The sequence below is a fragment of the Silurus aristotelis genome (genome assembly GCF_946808225.1).
Source record: "Silurus aristotelis genome assembly, chromosome: 9".
Lineage (NCBI taxonomy): Eukaryota > Metazoa > Chordata > Actinopteri > Siluriformes > Siluridae > Silurus > Silurus aristotelis.
In genome coordinates this window covers 18,084,220-18,106,847 of record NC_139582.1, presented here as the reverse complement: position 1 = coordinate 18,106,847, position 22,628 = coordinate 18,084,220, and the positions used below count along the sequence as shown (strand labels likewise).

The 22,628-nt window shown below is 38.8% G+C and overlaps 1 long non-coding RNA gene across 3 annotated transcripts in view; it reads right to left on the bottom strand.

Annotated features, from left to right (window-relative positions):
* The window catches only part of LOC310731476, a 51,922-nt gene extending 30,540 nt beyond the window's left edge, over window positions 1–21,382 (bottom strand). The window contains exons 1-2 of one of the 3 annotated variants that reach the window (XR_014535204.1): window positions 21,309–21,382; window positions 17,845–18,006 (exon numbers count right to left, since the gene is read on the bottom strand). This is a non-coding gene — a long non-coding RNA (uncharacterized lncRNA). The remainder of the gene's footprint in view (window positions 1–17,844; window positions 18,007–21,308) is intronic. The other 2 variants (XR_014535205.1, XR_014535206.1) reach the window with 2 other exon arrangements.
* Window positions 21,383–22,628: the final 1,246 nt, after the last annotated feature.

Genomic DNA, 22,628 nt, shown 5'->3' with positions numbered 1-22,628 from the left:
AAAAATAAGGACAGTGGTAACCTCGCGGTCGTTTGAAATAACTTGTTCTTTTCCCTCTCTGGCTCTGCAAACATTGTATAAACATAAACACGTCACGTTCGTAACCCGATGCTGATGGCTCGTCTGTAAAGCGCAGGGCTTCTGACAGCGAGATGAGGCGGCTAGATTAAAGCGGACCCCGGCAACACTGGTTGGACTGTTTAAACACAGCTTGGTAGGCACAACCATCCCTCTCACGCCTGTGCTCCAAATTCCTTCTGACTGAATCTTAATTAACCAATCAGTCTTTCCCGCGCGTTTGAATATGCATGCTCCGAGCGTCCAGGACATTCGCGGAGAAGCCTCCGTCCGTTGACAGTTTTGCACACCGAGGCAGATTCGCCAAAAGGGGAGATCAGAACACGGGCGGAATGAAAAGTCCGCCTCCATTTGTCGGCCATATTGAGAACAAAGTGCTGAACAAACGCTAACAGATGCACTGACACATCGGCTCAGGATGAAGAGTGCGCACTTCTCTACAGCACCATTTCTTCAGAAAGTTGCACTTTAAGGGCTGTTTGGTGTGTTCACATTGACGTCCAGTGCTGGTTCAGCTAGAAAGTGATTCAACTCTGGAAATTACTTAAACACGTTGTGCATTTTTGGATGCAGCAGTTTTTGCACTTATGAGCTGCTAAACTGAGCTTTGATACACAACCTGAACCAAAGGACAGAGCTGGAGCGCTGCAGAACGTCGTATATTGTGATTATTATTATTATTGTGATATCAGGATTGGAGCAAAAAACCCCAGAAAAAAGTAAAAAGAAAAATTCTATTGCTATTCTGACCACGTGCAGTTCCACGTCTGCGATTTGATCATGGACAGCAAGTTAGAACAACGAGCTAATTCTGCATGAAACTGGGCAAACTTGCAGCAGAATTGTTTGACATTACAAACGTTTGACATTCGGCGATGCTGCGACGAGGCATTCGAGGCGTTTTGAGTGGCACGAGCGCCTCAAGTGGAAGAACATCGCTGGAAGATGTCGAGAGATCAGGAAGACCTTTAATGAGCTCAACTCCCAAAAACTGTTCGGCAACTTGCACATGATGATCGTCGGTGAACAATCCACATAATCTCACTTCCACACCCAACCACCTGCTCTTGTGGACTTTGCCCAATTCTCAAAGATAAAGATCCAGCTCAAAAGTCTCTCTTTTCGGCACCGTTGCATAGATCCAGCACGAATCTTCCGAAGACTTCAGAGACACATTCCAGAAGCAGCAGGAACACTGTTAGGTCTGTATTGCTGTAGAAGGGGACTATTTTAACAGTGATAGTGTGTAAACATAGATAAATAAAGTACTTTCTTGTAAACAGAGCTAGTTTTGAAAAACTTTTTGATACCACCTCTTAGCATAGCTAGCATGATTTAAGTCTGGGAGGAAACCCACAAACAGACAGTATCTTGAAACTTTTAGGTGGCCACTCAAATATATTTATTTCGAACCTCAAACACAAATTCATCAACCCGAGTTCTACCAGCTTCCAAATTCCACTTGCACATGGGACTGAATTTACATCCAGGCATTTATTTGTGTGTGTGTGTGTGTGTGTGTGTGTGTGCTCTGTCTTGGTGCAACCTTGACCTTTCCCTTCACACACACACACACACACACACACACACACACACACACACACACACACACACACACACACACACACACACACACAGAGAGAATGGAGCAAGAGATCATCATTAATCACCGGTCATCTGTTCAGGTTTCATGCAGCCGGTTCGAGTCATTAGTGCTAATGAGAGGGAGAAAGAAAGAGAGAAAAAGAGAGTGAGAGGAAAATATTCTAGGTCCCATGCTGTCTACCCTTGAACACAGACGAAAAAAAAATATATAGCACCCAGGTAAGATGCAGTAAACCACGTCCCAAGCCGTCAGCCCGGCGATTATTCACATTGTTTACAACGAAGCTGAAAACGGTGCTCTATCAATGCCGTAACCTTCACATTCGTCCAACACACCCATCTTTTACCTGCAACCTTTTATTATCAGTGAGAGCTATAGCTGAGAGCATCACATTAAGGATAAACTCGTGTCATGGCAGATTATGAGAACTGAAACAAGGGGAAAATGGACTGAAATAGATAAGGCTGTTATGTTTTATGCTGTGTTTTTCTTTGCTCTAGGACACAGATTAGAAAAGTAAAAGAGCTCAAGGATGATGAGGCTGATCATTTAAGAAGATTAATAGTGAGGGCTAGACAGAGTTCAGAGGACACGGGTTACAGAACATGCATATCTGAGCTGGTTTTTATATATATATATATATATATATATACAGCGGGTAAAATCGAACACGTCACAATTTTTCTCAGTAAATATATTTCTAAAGGTGCTATTGACATGAAATCTTCACCAGATGTTGGTAACAACCCATGCAATCAAACTATACAGGGAAAAAGTATTGGACATGAAGAAATGGAGGTTCAAAAAGGCAACCAGCTGAAATCAATCAGTAATTAGAAAGCAATCCTGCCCCTTGACAGTGCAAATTAATATCAGCTGGTTCAGTCCCAACTAATGGCCTGTATAAAGGTGTCCCGTTACCAAGGTGTCACACAAGAAACATCTCATGAACATCTCATGGGTAAAAGCAAAATCTCTCTCAAGACCGTTGCAACCTTATTGTTGCAAAGCATACTGATGGAAATGATTACAGAAGGATTTCTAAACTTCTGAATGTTCCAGTAAACACTGTTGGGTGGAAAGAAGTGGAAAGAACATTTCATCATAAATTGGCCATGACCAGGTCCTTACAAGATTTCTGACAGAGGAGTGAAAAGGATATCAGAAGAGTTGTCCAAGAGCCAAGTACCACACGTGGAGATCTTCAGAAAGACCTGAAATTAGCAGGTACCATTGTTTCAAAGAAAACAATAAGTAATACATTAAACTGCCATGGCCTGTGTGCACGTTCAAGACAAAGCATGTTGAAGCTCATTTAAAGTTTGCAACACAACATTTCCCATGAAGGCATGTGAAATACTGGGATAACATTTGGATGCCATAATAGACACCATGTTTGAAAGCCAAAAGGCACTGCACATCACCCCAAAAACACCATACACACAGTGAAGTTTGGAGGTGGGAACATCATGTTGTGGGGCTGATTTTCAGCATACTTCATATAATTGAAGGAAGTATGAATGGAAAAATTATTCGAGACATTCTTGATAAAAATCTGCTGACATCTACCAGGATGATGCAAATGAAACGAGGGTGGACATTTCAGCAAGACAACGATCCAAAACACTCAGCCGAGAGAACTCTCAATTGGTTTCAGAGAAAGAAGATAAAGCTGCTAGAATGGTCCAATCACCTGACTTGAATCCAAATGAAAATCTATGTTAGGAACTAAAGATCAGAGTTTATAGAAGAGACCACAGAACCAATATTTGAAGAATGTTTTTGTAGAACAATGGGCCAAAATCAAACCTGAGCAATGTGTGTAACTAGTTTCTCCATACAGGAGGCATCTTGAAGTCATCATTACCAACATAGGCTTTTGTATTAAAGTATTAGGTATTAAGTTAATATTATGTAAGTATTAAATACATTTCAGTATGTGTGTTCAATACAGTACAAAATTGCATGATGTTAAAGTATGAAATGGTTGCCATGTTGGTTCCTTTCACCCGGAAAAGGTTTTTAACCTTCCCTGCTCTAAAACGACCTCAAACAATTAAGCTTTCACCCCAATGTTTGGTTGTGGGGGTGAAGCAGTCTGCTGACATGTCTCTAGTTTTTTTTATCTGACATTACATTTACATTACACAGAATTTCCTTCACTGTTTAATTCTTGTGTGTTTTTGCCTCTCAGTTTGTTTCACCAAACAAAATCAACATGTACGTGTGTCAAAAAATCATAAAAACTAGGCGTTTCCAAGCATTTGACTAGCGATGTACTTGCTATACATTTATATCTATATTTTTTTCACACATTTTAATTATTGTTTATATATAGGTACACAGCATAATTGTATGTACGATTTTTGCGCATCAGTTGTTTATGATGTGTGTTGTTTTTTTTTTTTTCATGGCTCAATTCATCCTTAATCTCAAAATGCCAAGGCTGCTTTTGGCAGACGGATGGTGCCGTAATCGATTTGCATAGAAGCAAGGTGATGAATCTTGTACCAGTCCGTCCTTCATCTTTGGCCTTATGAGTTGTGGACCAGTTCAGTGTGTGGTTTGTGTGTGTGTGTGTGTGTGTGTGTGTGTGTGTGTGTGAGTGTGTGTGTGTGTGTGTGGGTGAGGGGGGGTGATTTATTCTTTTCCATCCCTGGAGAAAATGTGAAAAGGGCACTGAATGTCAGCAGAGAGTTCCAGAGCTCTGCTGATTGACAGGTCGCTTGCTCCTGGTTGGTCACCGGCGTGAAATATGAATACAGTTATCACTGAAAGTAATCCTGCTCTGTCCATTCACTGGTAAGTAAATCTAACAGTTACGCTATATGTCAGATGTATGTAGATCTGTCCTGAGTAAGCTTCTCATTCTCCTAGCTTTTTTTCACTTATATGCTTTCAGGCTCTAGAAGGCCTCTGGTAATTGAATGGAATCATTCGTTGCTATATTTTGATCCGAATCAAAACGAATGACCTTTTCCGCCTTTCCTGGAAATGAAAGCAGCGGGACAGAGGTGTACTTTGAAGGTGTGCTGAGCCTGGCTGAGTGGCATTACTCACCCGCCAGTGTGTCTCTGCAGAGCAGCTCCGGCCGTTAATAAAGCTCTAGTCCTGACACACTCTCCATCACTCTTAATAGAGATATTGTCATAGGCTGCCATTTCCCAACTCCGCCGGCCCCCGTGGCCGAATGGATGGGGAGGAGCCGATGCTCTCATCTGTCCTTATTGTGGACCGTGACATAAACACAACACAGAGCTTAATAACTACTGCAATGCCTCACTTTCAGCTCGGGCTGCGTCATAGCAGAGAACCGGATCTTTATCCTTCTGAGGAAACGAAAATCTGCACCCTCAGGTCATGCCACATAATCTTTGTAATTGGCGAACGTACGGTTTATAAAGTTGCATTAATGCTACACTGTCGTTCTGTTGATTCAAATTTAGATACCAGAAAACGCAAGCTCAATGCAATGAAGTTTCGAATGTTCCATGTCAAGACGAAGAAAACGGGAGATTGAAAGGTCCAAAATCCAAGTTGGTTTTATTGGTCTGTAGGTTTTATATTTATAAATATTATATTATTTATATTCTGTCACGTCCAGTTTTCTCAGCAGGGATCCGAAAAAATGTTCACATGTTGAAAGTCTACGTGATCGCACTCTCAGTTTTCCCAGGACTCATGCGCTCACGTTTGTCTACCACAATTGCATTTTCACTTGGTGTCTTCGGCTTCTTGCTCAGGCTATGATTTTCATGTTCATGTTTTATGATTACTTTGTTTTTCTAAACCTCCTGCTTTTACTACAGCGTTTGTTCAAATGGCTGCTTACGCAAACATGCTCTGCAGAAACTTGAATAATGAAAGCCGAGGTGTCAAAGCATGTTTAAAAAAGTCAGCTTTTCCCAGTCAGCAGTTTTTATAAACTTTACTAAAAATACACCAACTTATAGTCACGCTAATAACCTGTTTGCTTATCCTACAGTTTTTATCATGCTTCTGGGTCAAAATAAAAAAAATCAAACAAATCAAAAAGACAGTCTTTTTTTTGTTATTTTTGATTATTGAATGGTCACATGATGCACAAACATGTTCTGTTTCAGTTAATTTAGTATTAATATGCTATAGGAATGTACATCTCCATAACGGAGATTTGCATCTTGATGCATAGCCAATGATACAATACATTAAAGATGCATCTGAAGCAACTACCGATATGATGCGATACAATTTAACCCTATTATGATGCAGAAGTCAAGTCGAGAAGCTTTTATTGTCATTTCAACTATATATAGTACACAGTGAAATTACATTTTTCAAGAACCCTGGTGCTACATAAAAACAACACAGAGCTACCTCACACAACACAGAGCTACCTCACACAACACAGAGCTACCTCACACAACACAGAGCTACATCACACAACACAGAGCTACCTCACACAACACAGAGCTACCTCACACAACACAGAGCTACATCACACAACACAGAGCTACCTCACACAACACAGAGCTACCTCACACAACACAGAGCTACATCACACAACACAGAGCTACCTCACACAACACAGAGCTACCTCACACAACACAGAGCTACCTCACACAACACAGAGCTACCTCACACAACACAGAGCTACATCACACAACACAGAGCTACCTCACACAACACAAAGCTACCTCACACAACACAGAGCTACCTCACACAACACAGAGCTACATCACACAACACAGAGCTACCTCACACAACACAGAGCTACCTCACACAACACAAAGCTACATCACACAACACAGAGCTACCTCACACAACACAGAGCTACCTCACACAACACAGAGCTACCTTACACAACACAGAGCTACCTCACACAACACAGAGCTACATCACACAACACAGAGCTACCTCACACAACACAGAGCTACATCACACAACACAGAGCATCGTGTTCAACCTAACAGCACAAGACAAAAGACACTGCAAACAGACAAGAGTGTAGAAACAGTTTATTCAGAAGAAATCGATCTACATATAAAATATTGGTCACAATTTATTGGTCAATTTCAAAATCATCAAGGTATAAATTATCTACTAATAATAATTATATATGTATACATAAATATGTTAAAACGATGCATCACGATTTTGTATCTGATACACACTTTTTAACAATGCATCACATCGTTAACTTTTATGCCGATGCGAATCGGTGAATCTTACCGTCCCTAATATAGTGTCATGTAGATTTTAGTTTTTCTCCGTGCAAAAACAAGAAGTGGTGCAAACTTTTGCACTCAGCTTCTACATTTACGACTTTACATATCGAATTATTTGCTGGATGTAAAAGTTTAACCTTTTTCCTCCCTCTATATGTCATTTATTTTTCATTTGGATTAAATTAATTTAAACGTCTTTGGAACTTAATACAGATCAATAGAAACATTTTATTTGATACCCCCAGAAGCCAAGCAACCTGGCGGATTGGAAAGCCTTAAGAATACAAAGCCTTTAGTCCAGATGTAGCAGAGCGGCATCAGACGGGGATTTGCTCGCAGAGAAACTAGTAATCCCAAATCTACTGGGAAATCAACATGGAGGGATTATGGGTGAGAAGCTTCTCATCACTCACCAGAACATTTCATTTTTAAGTTCGCTCTCAGCTAATAGCTACCGAGTCCAAAATCTGCAGAAAGAAATAATTGGGACTACTGCTTCAAATCATTTGCATTACCAGAGATTTCCATCCATCCATCCATCCATCCATCCATCCATCCATCCATCCATCCACTTATTCAATTGTCTTGGTCTGCTTAGTGGTGGATCTGGAACCAATCACAGGAAAACAATCAACCTGGTAGCTTGTATTTAGGAGGAATAAGGAAACTAGAGATCCATGAGAAAACCTGAACAAACCTCTACTCAAGCTCAGGATCAAATGAAGCTATGATCTTCAGTAATCACTTTATATTGGTCATGGAGAACCTGGAAACTTGAAGATTGAAGCAGGAATGCACTCTGGATTGTTTTAAAAATCGTGCCACTTGTGGGAGAGTGACTGACACTTTGACACATAAACTCTTAAAAACAAATCTAAAAAAAAGAAAAAAGAATGTGACTGGATATTGAACAGTTTAAATCCAGAGCAAGAGCTGGTGGCTGACAGACAGCTATCGAGCGACTAATCCTCCACAACAGACTTAAACGACTTTGGCTTGATCTCCCAGGGATACAGGCTTACAGTTAATTATAACCTACAACTTAGACAAATTTACAACTTAGCTGTGTTCAGCGTGGACATGAGCCAAATAAAACTATTTGTCTATTGCAGAAGTCATAACGCCCATTGGACTTCTTTACATATTGCAGAGTCAAATGAATTGGAATTAATAAGGATAATATAGCAATAAAATATATATAACCCATACCTATTCATATCTCTGTCCGTCCGTCCGTCCGTCCACTCAACACTGGACTTGTGATTGGAAGGTTGGGAGTTCGAATATCAGGACCACCAAGCGGCCACTGCTGGGCCCTTGCCCTTAACCCTCAATTTAAAATTTTTATAAATAACATTATTGTAAGTCAGGTGTTTGGAAAAAAAAAGCCATAAATGTAAGTGTATAATCCTGGGAGATTTTAGTTCTACAAAATTTTATGGTTAATGGCAGTGATTTATTTTTTTGAATGGCTCTGTATTTGTAGAAATGAAAAAGGCCACCATAAGGAACAATCTAATGACAGCAGTTCAGACATTCCCTAACCAGAAATAAGGCTATTCTCAAAACGTTTCAAACAGATCACAGCCAGTTTTCAGAGCATTTGCTTTCAGAAAAAAAGTACAAGCTTAGAGCTCGCCAGATTTGCCCGCGGTGAGAAGTGGAACGGCCCGTTCCGTACTGCCGAAGTGATTAGGGGGGCTGGAGCCAAGTGGACTTCAGGGGGAAGAGCTGACATGGGCACGAAGCACAAGATGAACAGGCGTAATGAAGCCAGTGGTTCCCTGCAGCCCATTCCAAACCCCCCTTTCCAATTCCTCATCACTTACTGATCACTGCAATCTAGGGTCTAATGGTCCCGCCAGGCTTCGGCATGCCCATGCGCTGTCTGGCTGCGATGTTCTCCGCCATGATGGACAGCTAATAGCTCTGGCGTGAAGGTCTCCGAATGGGGCCCCGCTTGATTTGATTCATCAATTAACCCGGGAGTTCATCCCCATCAATGTGGAATGGATTAGAGAACGGCTGCTCAAAGCATCGGATCAATTTTAGTATCGTACAGAATACCTTTCACATATTGTTTATTTCTGCAGGGGGTGCAGTTTTGGTGGTAGGGATTTTCTTCCTAGAGGCAACCAGGGGATTAGGAAAAAAATCGATCCAGATTTACTGTAAATTATTTTTAGATGGGATTGAGGGGAAAAGTAGAAATATTTATTTTGAAATGTTGTTGTTGAGCCAGAGGAAGAGGGGTCTATCTGTCTGTCTGTCTGTCTGTCTGTCTGTCTGTCTGTCTGTCTGTCTGTCTGTCTGTCTGTTGATACCTCTCTACCTATCCATCACTCTTTCTACTTATCCATCCATCCATCCCTCCCTCTGTGTTTATCTATTTATCTCTACCTCTCTATCTTTCATTCTACCTTTCCATCCATCCATCCATCCATCCATCCATCCATCCATCCATCCATCCATCACTCTCTCTCTTTCTTTCACCACCCATTATCCCTTTGTAAACCCATCCATCCATCCATCCATCCATCCATCCATCCATCCATCCATCCATCCATCCCTGCCCTTTTCTATATCTCTTTCTACTAATTAATCCATCCATCCATCCATCCATCCATCCATCCATCCATCTCTTTATACCTCTCTCTACCTATTTCTCTCTTTATCTTTTTATCCATACCTCTTTTTATACCTCTATCTACATTTATTTACACCTTTTCTACTATTATCTATTTCTCTACCTTTCATCTCTATCTATCCATCCCTCACATTAATAAATGTAGGTTGCAGGTCAGCAGGAGTTCAAATGTCACAAACAAACATGCAGAAATGATAAAAGAATAAAAAATAAAAATCAACCCAAAGCCGAGTCACATTTGGCCACACCGCATTTCTTAAAGCCTTCCTGGAGTTCGCTTCGGTTTACTCGCAAACAGACGGCATGTCTTTCGGCAGGCTCACGGATCAAAACGCAACATTTCCACGTGTGATATTATGATGCAAAACAGCGCGCACAACATTAATATCCAAAATGTCAGCGCAGTCATAATGTCAGACTGCACGAGCATGTCTTTCTATTAAAATGCCATGACAGAGTTTCAGCATACAGATGACACGAGAACATTTCCAGCAGGCCCTGATGTAGCATTACTGCATAGGAGGAACGGTAAATAGTGAAAAAAATATTCAAATTGAAATTATACATATACAGGAACAAAGAATAAGAATGAAAATAGCCAGGAGGAAGAAATATGAGGCGATTCACACGAAACTATTATTATCCATTAAAGAGAATGAGATGGTCGGGAGCACATCATTGGTTTTAATCATCAGCATAAAGGAAGTCGGTCGTATCCAGACTCGCGGGCAGAAACGCCTCTTTGAATGGAAGTCTACCGTGAAAAATTCATCCCAGCTGATGAATTCCTTTTTTTTTGCTCAAGGACATGAATCACAACTCAATTTAATTGGCTAAGTACAATAAATGGAGCTTTTTGATGGCGTCGATATGCACGTGCAACGGGATGCTTCTGAAGTGCGTGAACGTCGCCGGTAGAGGAAGAGGCCAGTTGCAGGTGGTTCGGTCGGAGGCACCGAATCGACTACTTTGAACGTTTTATATTACGTTACCAAATTGAACATGAAAAGCTCATTCATTAGCATGATTTCATCTGCCACTGAATGATATTAGGCACTGTTTAAAGTGTTCTCACTCACCTACTGTGCATTCGCTTTTGCCCAGAACAGCTGGTGATGTTCCTCACACAGATTTATACCAGTTCGGTGAAATAAAAAAACTTTGACTTTATTCTCCACAGGCAATAAAAGTCCCGCTACAAAAAAATAGCACCACGTATAATTTACTTGGTGCTATTTTACGTATAAAAATCGTCTAGGACTTCGTTCATTTCCTTTCATATGGTACCTTTGTTTAAATCTGAATGTTCCTCATCTGTTTCTTTTTCTTCACTTCATCATGGACAATGTGAAATCCTACAGAAAAATCTGCCACAGAGACGTTCGACATGACATACGTTTAACATACGGCGATGCTGCAATTCTTTCAATGGATGTGAGTTAAAACTATTAAAAATATTATTAAAGATAGTTTTATTCGGTTATGATTAGGCATTTCCATTAATAATTCCAGATGTGTTTTTATTATTTTTTTGTTATTATTGTTTTTTTATTTTATTTTATAAAATCACTGATTTTTTTACCCCATAGGGATCAGACACGGGTTTGAGGAAGCAGTTATTGCGGTATATTTCACTATTGAAAATATTATTTAAAAAATAGATTTATTCGGCTATAATGTTTAGGCATTTTCGTTAATAATTCCAGATGTGTTTATTTTTTATTTTCTTTTTTTGTTTGTTTTTATTTAATAAAATCAGTTCTTTTTTCCCCATAAGGATCAGGCTTAATCTGGGTTTGAGGACGCGGTTCAGCATACGTATAGTAATCCCTACAATGACACTGAGCACTTCTCCACAGAGAGAGGAAAGGACTAGCGAGATAAATTAGTCGGTGTGTTTGAATTAATTAACATGACGATGCACAATCCACAAAGGGAATGAAAGCGACCAATGAAAGTGCAATAGATTAAAGGGCACAAGATTAAATAGCGATTCAGATGTTTCAATACGTGAGAAAAAAAGAGAGAGAGAGAGAGAGAGAGAGAGAGAGACGTGTGGGTGTGCAGTTGTGGGAAAATAACTTGTATTATAGACTTATTATTTATAAACATGGTGGTATTTTCTTATTTATTTATTTTTTATTTATTTGCAGAGACATTCACTAACATAATGTCATGGAATGTCTGTGAAACAAGTTTGTGTCTGGTATAAACAATTATACACAACCGACTTCGTACAAAGTGCTCTAACACTAGAGACTCCTTCCATAAAGGCTAAATATAAAAATGAATCTCTGTATAAAAAACTGCACCAGTCTTTGTGTACATTGTTACTATGGGAACAGGATCAATGGCGGGTCGTGTATATTATGCCGAGGCCTTCAGTGGTGTCCTACTTAATTTAAATCACCTCTAAATATCATCATTACGACACCACGGTTAAAGAAACCATCAATATTATAGAGAAACGCAGTAGAACAGAGCGCTACATCACAGACAGGAATCTCATACAGCAATAATAAATGCCTGAAGCAAGAAACCCGATAAACACAATTCAACAAGTCTCCTTTTACTGCAGCCACAACTGCACTGCCTACATGCATCATCTCTTACAGAAGCATTAATATGAACTTAATAAAATGAAGTTTTCTGTGCATTTTTTCCGTGCATTACACTTTTGCTGGGGATTTGAAATTGGCAAATTGTGTATGTTTGGGCAAATAGTACAGAAAAGAAAACTTTTGAATTGGCCGACCTTTTCCTCACAATGTCCAGCTTTTCTTGAAAAGTCTGTCTATGTAAGTGCATCTACAACCAAATCAATTTCTTTTCCTTTGCAGCTATTAATTCTAATATTTCAGCTTGTGCAGTTTGCTCCAGATGCGGTTTGTGAACTCTGACTAGTGCGCTCTCTGACCATCCAATCGAAGTACGTAAAAATGCAGACGTTATTGGACCCCTGCTAGATGGCCCCGGTGTTGGCACCTCAAAATCTGATTGGTTAAAGCCACAGTCTCATTGTCATGTATTTGAAGCTACAGGTGCCCACACTGGTAATACCTCAAGGCAGATTTCTTTGAACTTGGAGACACGTTATATGATGGTTGAAATATTATTAGATACAAACTCTTACAAATGTATGCGACTGGAGGCAACGTTAGCGAAAGAAATGGGAACAATTTATTGGGAATAATTAAATAATTATTTATGTAAAAAATGTATATAAATGACAGCATTTTGCATCTAGACAGTACAAGGTTAAAGTCCAACAACGTCCTGGTGTCACTTGTTACTATGGGAACAAAATTATATTAGGATTGGTGCACTGATTTGATTTAGACATTGGTGACCAAACAACACTTCTGACTGAGGTGAAGTTCTCTAACACTGGAGACTCCTTCCATAAATGATAAATAATAGTTCATAAAAAAAACTCACCACATCAATGGCAGTCCAATTCTGGGTGTAAACTGTTACCATACTGTAAACTGTTACCATAACATATTAGGACAAGCCTATAGTTCCGAACCAAACCACTGTGCTGGAGCAACACCTCCCGACCAATCAGATTTAAGAATTCTCCTCCACCCTTGGTTAAGTTTTATTCAGCAACCCAAAATTGTTTTTAATTCCGTTTAAATTTGGTTTGCATGGCAGGGGGAGACGAACTGTGAAAGGTAGCACGGATCGCGGCGACCTCTTCCTCCCGAGCTCCTTAGTATAACGTTACTCCAGTTTTTGCTGTGATGCCTTATGCAAATGCAGCGGCCCTGGGTGAAGTGCTCTCCAAAAGCTCTTCGTGTTTTTTTTTTCCAGCTATTGTGAAGCCACACGGCATGGAAAGCAAACGATGCTCGCCGGGAAAATTGGCAGGAGCGAAATAACATTTTTATTGAGGGCCACTTACAGTGCATAAACAGGAATGAACTCGTTTTCCTCTCTTTCACACACACACACGCACACCTACACACACACAAACACACAAGCCGCCGTTTCAGCACACACGTCTGAATAACCGGAACGAATCGTGTGTCTTGTAAATAGCTTATCCATAAGACGATTCGTTTTCATTTACCACGTACTTATCGTTCGACCATCTGATTAATATCTTTTAATTATACACAGGAGATTGGTCAATATTCTGGCTAAGAAATGCAGAGTACCTGTAAACAGATTTTTTTTTCCGGAGGGGGGGTAGGTATTGAACCAAGAGAAGGAAATTAGGCCATGCAGGCAGATGGAAATGGAAAATGGGAATAAATATATAAATAAATAGAGACATATGCTAGGCTGAAAATAAACACAAATGCCTGGGTAAAGTCAAACAATTGAGATGAATATGTTTCAGGGTGATTCAGTGCTGTTTGAGCTGTCAATTATTTCCAAAAAAAACAAAAATCATAGCAAACTGAACAAGATTTTTTTTTTGTGTGTGTGTGTGCGATTAAAGAAATACATCAGTAATGAGACACGCACATTGAATTATTAAATGCATACAGGCCTTGAACATTTTCAAGATGACTCGGATCTCAACGGAATTAAAAACATTAATATGAAGATGATGGGGCTGGGGGGGGGGGGGTAGATGTAAAATCAGGTTTGCAAAATCAAAAAAGGAAGGATAGGGATGGCTAAAAAAAAAAAAGAGATGAAAACTATAAGAAAAAAAAAAGTTGACAATAAATAAATTCTTTTTATCTTACAAAGAAATTAACAGTCTACAATTTACTTTAACACAAAAAACGACAGAATATTAAAAAAAAAATCCATATAAAAACATTAAAAACTTAAAAAAAATTTATTGTATTTAATCAAATGAGAATAAGAAATAGATTTTGTATCAAAATAGCAAGAATTCTGACTCCCACACACCCAGATTAGTCCTGTCCATTAAGGAAAGTGCTCCTAATATCAACTTGTTTTTTGTATAAAAGACACCCGTCACAGAATCAACCTCTTCCATTCAAACCACCACCACCATGGGAAGGAGAAAAGAGCTGTCAAAGGACGTCAGGGACAAGACTTGCACAAGGCTGGAATAAACCTTAAGGATACAAAATTATATATATATATATATATATATATATATATATATATATATATATATATATATATATATATATATATATATATATATATATATATAGTTTCTATTAAAAAAAAATAAATAAATAAAAATTCAATTAACTTTATTATTAAAAAAGAAATGGCGAGGAGTAAAATGTAAATTTTTAAAGCTAGCTTCCTAGTTCAAGTTTCTTTTAAAACTGTTTGATCTCACACACACACACACACACACACACACACACACACACACACACACACACACACACACACACACACACACACACACAACGCACGCAAACATGCACACAAACTGAAAGTTTTGCTAAAAATATTTTTCATAATGTTTCAGCTATTTATTTCAAGGACAAGTATAACGTCTGTCTGAGAATTTTGTTTATTTATTTATTTATTTATTTATTTATTTATTTATTTATTTATCTAAAATGATTCAAATTTTTCTTCACATTCTCTGTCTTATTTTGGTCTTAATTTTCTTAATTCACACAGCAAAACTTAGCAAACACAAGCAACAACAAGAGCTAGCAAGAAACAGCTAGCTAGCTAGCTATAGATCTTTATATTCTCATGTCAGCTAGTCATGCATTTGCAGCCTGCATTTTTCGTAATATTCCAAACCTTTGGCCTGGATACGCCACAAAGATGATTGTATCCATCAAGAAGACAAGCCCAGAAACCACGGCACTTATTACCACTCCCTTGCACACACACACACACACGTCAATATATTTTTAACCGCTGCTGTGGTTTACATCGTCCTCTTCATCTGGGAGGATGTTTTTCCAGCTCACGTTCGGGGAAACGGAGCTCATTTACGTTGCTCTTTATGGTCTATTGATTCAGAGGGGCAGATTAACTGCCGGCACCACAGCGGATGCTGAGCAGGACAGATAGAGCCGAGCTGGAAATAAAGCAAGCACTCGGGGTCTTCGCATCAAAAGTCGGACCCTGAGCGGGTGCTGGGAAATAAGTGGAGCTAAATGTGACGATTATCAGCAGTGCATGACGCATGACTTGGTGCTTGATGGGCCACAATTCGTTCTTTTTATTTTTAAAAGAACGCTAGCGGTGAGAGCAGCGTCGGAAGCAACAACGACTGCTCTTTCCATGGAATTTGAAACGGATTTACGAGCAACAGATAGCTCAAGGGTGTGTGCTTTTCTTTGCACTGGTAATCAGTGGGCTCTTCATTTTGTATCCAGATCCCTGCTGGGACACGACTGTTATGCCTGATAGCAAAACTCTTAGTCCCTCTGTGTGACCCGCAAATGATGCAATACTGTTTCGAGTCCATGAACTGGTCCACCATCAGGAGCGCGTTTGACACCAACAGAACGTACAAAATCAATTAGTTTCAAAGCTACTGCTTTTTCAGACAACCAGATAATACTATTATATACAGTATATAAAATATTATATTTGATAACCAATAATTATCATTAAAACTACCGGCCTAATGTTGCATAGGCAGTGGTGGATAGGAAGGAAGTAAATGTAATTCGTTGCTGTACTTTAGTACTGAACTGAAGCATTTCCGTTCAGGGAGACTTTAACTTCACTACATTTCAAAGTCAAATATTTTACTTTTTACTCAACTACATTTTGTAAAATCACTGCCTTTTTATTCATGAGATGATAAAAACGTAACTGGTCAAACACGAAGAAAGCCACCAATCAGGGTCGAGCGCACGCTCCGTTTTGATCTGGTTTTGAAAAACCTGAATAGTCTTTATCTACATTATGTAAAAGGACATTAAATCACTAAACCTGGCATTTGCTGATTCAGCTTTATTGTCAGTTGTTTGATCGGTGCGTATTCACCGATCATCTGCGACGTGAGTAACGCATATTCTACAATAGGTTACTATTTAGACCGCGTTGTAACGATTTGTTTAACATCAGCTCAAAATTGGATTGATTTATTGATCGGTTGATTTTGCTGAGCGGGTTAAATAGCGTGAACCTACGATTATGGGTAATCATAAATCTTTTCTGTTAGTATACAATGTTGGTCTAGGACTAGATTACACAACGGAGACGCCAGGTTTAGTTTGGATTGTTTCTTTAGCATACTAAAGAGGCAAGAAGGACATTTCATTGGTTAAAAAGTATTTAAAAATATATATTTTCTTGACGTGTTGTTTTTGGCCAGACTTCATCAACAATCCAAGCGGCGTTCACACTTTAAATTGATTTGAAAAATTAGTTTTCAGTACAAAACTGTGTATCTTGGAACAATTACCAAAATAAAAACAATAATTTGGCACCTTTTTATTTTTTAAATTTGGCAACTCTTACAATAAATTCCCACATTCCATATATGGTCATTGTTTTTTATAACTATAGTATTTAAGTTTGAACAATTTTTATTTTTTTTCAATCAAAGTGCTGATTTAATTTGTAAACACATTTCTAAATGGAATTTTGTACTGTTTGCATGCATATTTTTTTATTAAATTTTATTAGCAATTTTAAAGGGTTTTTTCCCCCCCCTTGTACTTCAGCTCCGTGTTTCACTCCCTGTTTATAGCATCTACAGTGTTCTGGTTTTGATCCCAGGCTGCTCTTTAGTTTATGATCATTGATTTCCCAGCATTCACCCCGTGTCTTGACTTGTGCTATAAATATTGACGATAATTCTTTGCATATGGATCTGCATCCGCTCTCTTGGCACTTGCTTATATGTATATTCCTTTGCCTAGGGTATGTTTGAGCATTATATATGTATATATATATATATATATATATATATATATATATATATATATATATATATATATATATATATATATATTGTATATTGGGGGCCTGAATAGTCTTTATTTTATCTCAAGGCTATGGAGGTGAAAAAGGTTCCATTAGAGCAGTCCTAATTAGCACCCATATTTTATTTCAGAGGATGGGAGAAAAATCCTTTTCAATGTCTCTGCTCTCAACTTGATAATATCAAAGACACATTTCCTCCCAAGCCTCCTGGGCGCCCCCTGGCCCAATCGCGCTCTTAATTACAGACTGAATACGCATTATCCACAGGAAAAGACAGACCCGGCCCGAGTTCTAGCCAGGCACGAGAGGCTTTTCTCGCTCTCTCGCCGCATGTTGACTCTGCAGCGCTGCGGCACCGAGATTTATGGCGCACTTAATTCAGCAGCCGGAGAATCAATGAAAAAGACCCGCCCCACCTTGATAACTCCTGAGCCTCGATATATATCATAACCCACCTTACAGACGAGTTGAGAAGCTCATTCGCAGGAGTGACGTTCAGCCTTGCGCCGGACTGACCGCGCATAACCTCTGCAGCTCATCCAGCTCACTTCGTCCATCTGTGCTTCATCAGGAGATCATAGAATATCATAGAAATGAATCATGGATCTGTTAGAAGACTGTACGCACATTAAACGAAATAATGAATCATTTGCATACTTGCACAATTCCATGCCCTGTTAGATGATGAAGTAAGATGATGCACAGCTTGGTACTTTCCACAACATGCCCAGGCCATAGAATCGACTGGCTTTCTAACTAAATGCAGCATTCTTATAAAAACAACCATCATTCTGTCGGACTTCGTCGACTCCAGATTTATGGGTCAGCGGTGTCTCATAAAAGCAAGACTTTTTCTTTAGTTTTTTAACTGTCATTGACCAATAAAATCCTCCCAAGCACACACAAAAAGGCAAGCGTTTCACCTAAAATCTGGTTTCTACACACTATAAATCATCGTAGGTGGTTTATCACTTTTACCATATAGTGAATATTTTGTGTGTCTGTGTGTGTGTGTGAAGGTTGAGGTAGCAGTTTGTATTTTATCTTATATTGATTAGTGATTTATCATATACTATATGGACAAGTACTGAGACTTTCATTTGTTGTTCTTCCCCAAACAGTTAACACAAATCTATAGGATGTCTTTGGATGCTACATATGGCTTCCTGAAACAATTGAGTTTGCGTTTACTTTCCCTGTTGGTGTTATGTCTTTGTTTGTGCACTACATTTCCTCTCAACGGAGATTCGGCTGGTGGGATCCTAGATTTGCAATCTAGTGAACCAGTGTTGATTTATTCATTGATCGAAGCACGTTTTATACCTCACTCTGGATAAGAGCGTTTGCTAAATGCTGTGAATGTAAATGTAACTGTTAATGGATGCGCTCGCATGATATTTTCTGTTCGCTTTCATTCAATGAGGATATCCAAACTTGTTCCAGCATGACAATGCACAAATCCAGCTCCATGAAGATACATGGGTTGGAGTGAAAGATTTCCTATATAGAGCTATAGAGTTCTGAACTCAACCCTTTTGAACACCTACAGTATGAGATGAACTGGAACGACACCCAGGCCTACTCACCTCACCTACATCAGTACCTGACTTTACAAACACCCTGGTAAGCCTTGAATCTCACACAAATGTCCACACACTCAGATCATCTGCATGTTGGATTTGGCACATGTTTTTACGCTGGATGCCCTTCCTAACGCAACCCTCCCCATTTATCTTGGGACCGGCATTAAAAGTGGCTGCGGTTGGTTCCCTGACCGGGGATCGAACCCGGGCCACAGCGGTGAGAGCGCCGCATCCTAACCACTACACCACCAGGGACTTAAAAGGTTATACTACCGCAAATGCAGATTTGGAATTCAGACAGTGATCGCATGCGTTTAACGACTTTGGATTCAACGGCGTTTCGCTGTCAGCTGCGTCTGTCTTGTCCGTCTTCATCTTTCTTTCTTGAGTTTTGCGTGTTTGTTCTCCGCCTGGCAATCAATCAGTACGGTAGTTTCCGGAGCACAATTTTTTGCATTATTTTTCTTTTTCCTTTTTTTTTTTACTCAGTAAGGCATATGATTTAAATTGGTGTTAAGTACAATACTTCGAACCAAACACAGCTAAGTAAAAGTCAAATTACAGATTTAAAAATCTACTTAAAAAATAAGTGGTAAATAAAACAAAACAAAAAAAAACACTCAATTACAGTAAATGTAGTTTGTTACTTTCCACCTCTGGGTACAAGTTACACTACATTTCTACATTCACTCTGAGTGTAAGCGGCTATTTGAAGAGGTATTTTGTACATTGCTGATGTGTTTATGACCATTAGGGTCTGGAGTACCTCTGGTACCGGCTGCTCAAGGCAGTCTAGACTTGACCGTTTGGCACTGTGTGGAATGAGAAGGTTCTGCTGAAATTGATTCATAACAAATGGCAAGCAGACATTGGCCATGTCACACCCGTAAACACCTGGAGACTGCAAGCCCCAGAGCTTAGATTAACCCACATCCATCCACCATGGTGAGACACTTTCACAGTCTTTTAAAGGCAGCTGTTCTGTCATTTTGCCAGCCTTATAGACCTGACATGCATAATACATACTAAATGCATGACAGTATCATTAATTTAATACTATCTATCTATCTATCTATCTATCTATCTATCTATCTATCTATCTATCTATCTATCTATCTATCTATCTATCTATCTATCTATCTATCTATCTATCTATCTATCTATCTATCCATCTATCCATCTATCTATCCATCTAGTCAACACCTTTCAGCAATTATATAGACATAAATATTGTTTTTGTATTTTTTTTATTTAAAAAAAAAAATATCAAAAAGCTTCACAAGAGTTGGATTTTTTTTTCCTTTCTCTTTTTTCTTTTATTAATTTTTTTAGTATCACTTAGCACTGGCTTCATACAGCACAAGAGCCAAAAAAGCGAATGATTAAACACTCCCTAAAGCAGCAGTGTGATTTAATCAGCTAAAGGTGCACTCTGATTAATCCATACATTATGATTAATGGCATAAACAAACCTTTTCATTAATCAAACACCGGGGGTCTCGGTACTATTTTATTACAAATCGGAGTCGTAAAAAAAATGATAAGCACTCTATAACCTGCCAAAAATAAATAAATAAATAAATAAATTTATTACGAGAGTTTTTTTTTTTAAGAGAATTATACGAGGATTCCAAAATTTTAGATTCTCCTGGAAATATGTTGAACAGATGATAATAATAATGTCTAGGAAATTATGTCTGGGGTTTATTTATTTACACTGATGTTATTAACATATAAATCCTAGAGCGTGCTTTCATTGTAGTGAGTAGAGGGTTACCATATTTGCCCTATAGAATAACTTGGAGTACGTATCCTATCATACATGTTTATATGTTTTAATAATAACCCTATAGAAAGTCAGAGTTTACCATATTTGCCCCATAGTAAGTCAAAGATGACCGTATTCTCCCTGTAGCACTGTTTTACCCTATAGACTTTAGACGTGTCACATATTTACGCTAGTGAGTAATGCATTACCATATTTGCCCCATCCATGGATCATTTGGTACCAGGCTACACGTCAAGAACATTGAATTTTTTTTTACTTATTATTTATTGACTTTCGTGGTCTGCAGGGCATTTTAAAAAAAGAAAGGCCAGTTTCCTGCAGTTGTTTTATCTGCAGTTTTGTTCTATGCATTGACACTGAATAATCATTAAATCATATAAAATATAATGGTAATACTGAATAACGTGTATGTTAACTGTCCCTCGGTCCATGTAAAAATCGTTTAGCATGAAACTGGTCCATGTTTCAACAAAAGTTGCAGACTGCTGCCTTATAGAATGTAATGGTTTACTGTATTTAGCATAGCATAGCATTTTGCCATTTTTACCTTTTTGTAGATGGACTTGGGTAAGAAAGGAATATGGTTTAAACCCCATATTTACCATTTAGCAAGTAGCAGTACTAATTGTAGTATACCATATTTACCTTATATCAAGTTACAGTATGCCATATTTACCCTATAGCAAATGATATTATACCATTTTACCCTGTAGCAAGTATTAATATGCCCTTTTTTCTTCCTATATCAATTAATATTATATCATAATTACCCTTTAGCAAGTAGTAGTATGCCAAATTTGCACAATAGCAAATATTATACCGTATTTGCCCTCTAGCAAGTAGCAGTATACAATATTTACCCTACAACAAGTATCATAGTTTGCTATCATTACTCTCTATTTGTGTTTTGCTTCCTATATACAATAATAATATATTTAGGCTAAGTTCATGAACTATAGTATATGAATTGAAACAGCAGAATGCAATAGATTTGATTAAAGGTTTCTTGTTGATACACTTCCAAGTATTATGAAGTACGGAGGTGGGGTGGTGTTTGGGGAAAGAGAGAGAGAGACTGAAGGGTGGATGATAAAATGAGTGAGAGCCGACAGATGTTCGAAATATGTGCCGAAGCCAGATATTAAAGAGGTCTGTTGGACAGGAGAGACGAGAGTGGCATCCAACTGCGTAATTGACAGGCGAGTAAATGATAGGCTACGGCTGCCAGTTAACCAGGCCCGCTGCAGCAGCAGGGGAAATGACCCGCGTTTGGGGGATGGATACATCAACGTGTCAGATAAGAGTCTTGGTCATGTTCCACCTGTACCTGCAATATGCTCTTATGATTTCAAACATATCAATTAGCACGGGCCAACCGCTATCGAAAGTCATTAACGGCTACGCTGATGGATTTGCCAGAGAAGAAAGGTTAGCGTCCTCGGGCTATTACGGCGCCTTGTAGAAATATTCAACGTCACTGTAAAAGTGGTGAATGAACTTTTGTGCAACTGGGCGTTATCAAAAGTCCCGTAATTAGTTTAATGGAGTTGACCTGTATGCAATTAAAGTGTCACATGATTCTAGTGGAAATACAGCATTGGGCTGAAAGGCTGCAGTTTGTTACATATAAGTGTCCTAGCTGACTGTTCCCTGTTTAAAGGTGACAATCTGAACACTGCAGAAGTCTAAACACTGCAGAAGTCTCCAACTCGTATTTTTTTGGTATTAGCTACACACCAAATTTCACCAATTTTAATAATCCTTGAGAAAAGGCTCTGAAAATGCACTTAATTGCATGTGTAACCTGATTCTGAATACAAGGAACTTTCTTTACCAGTACTATACCACATTTGCACCACTAACCATT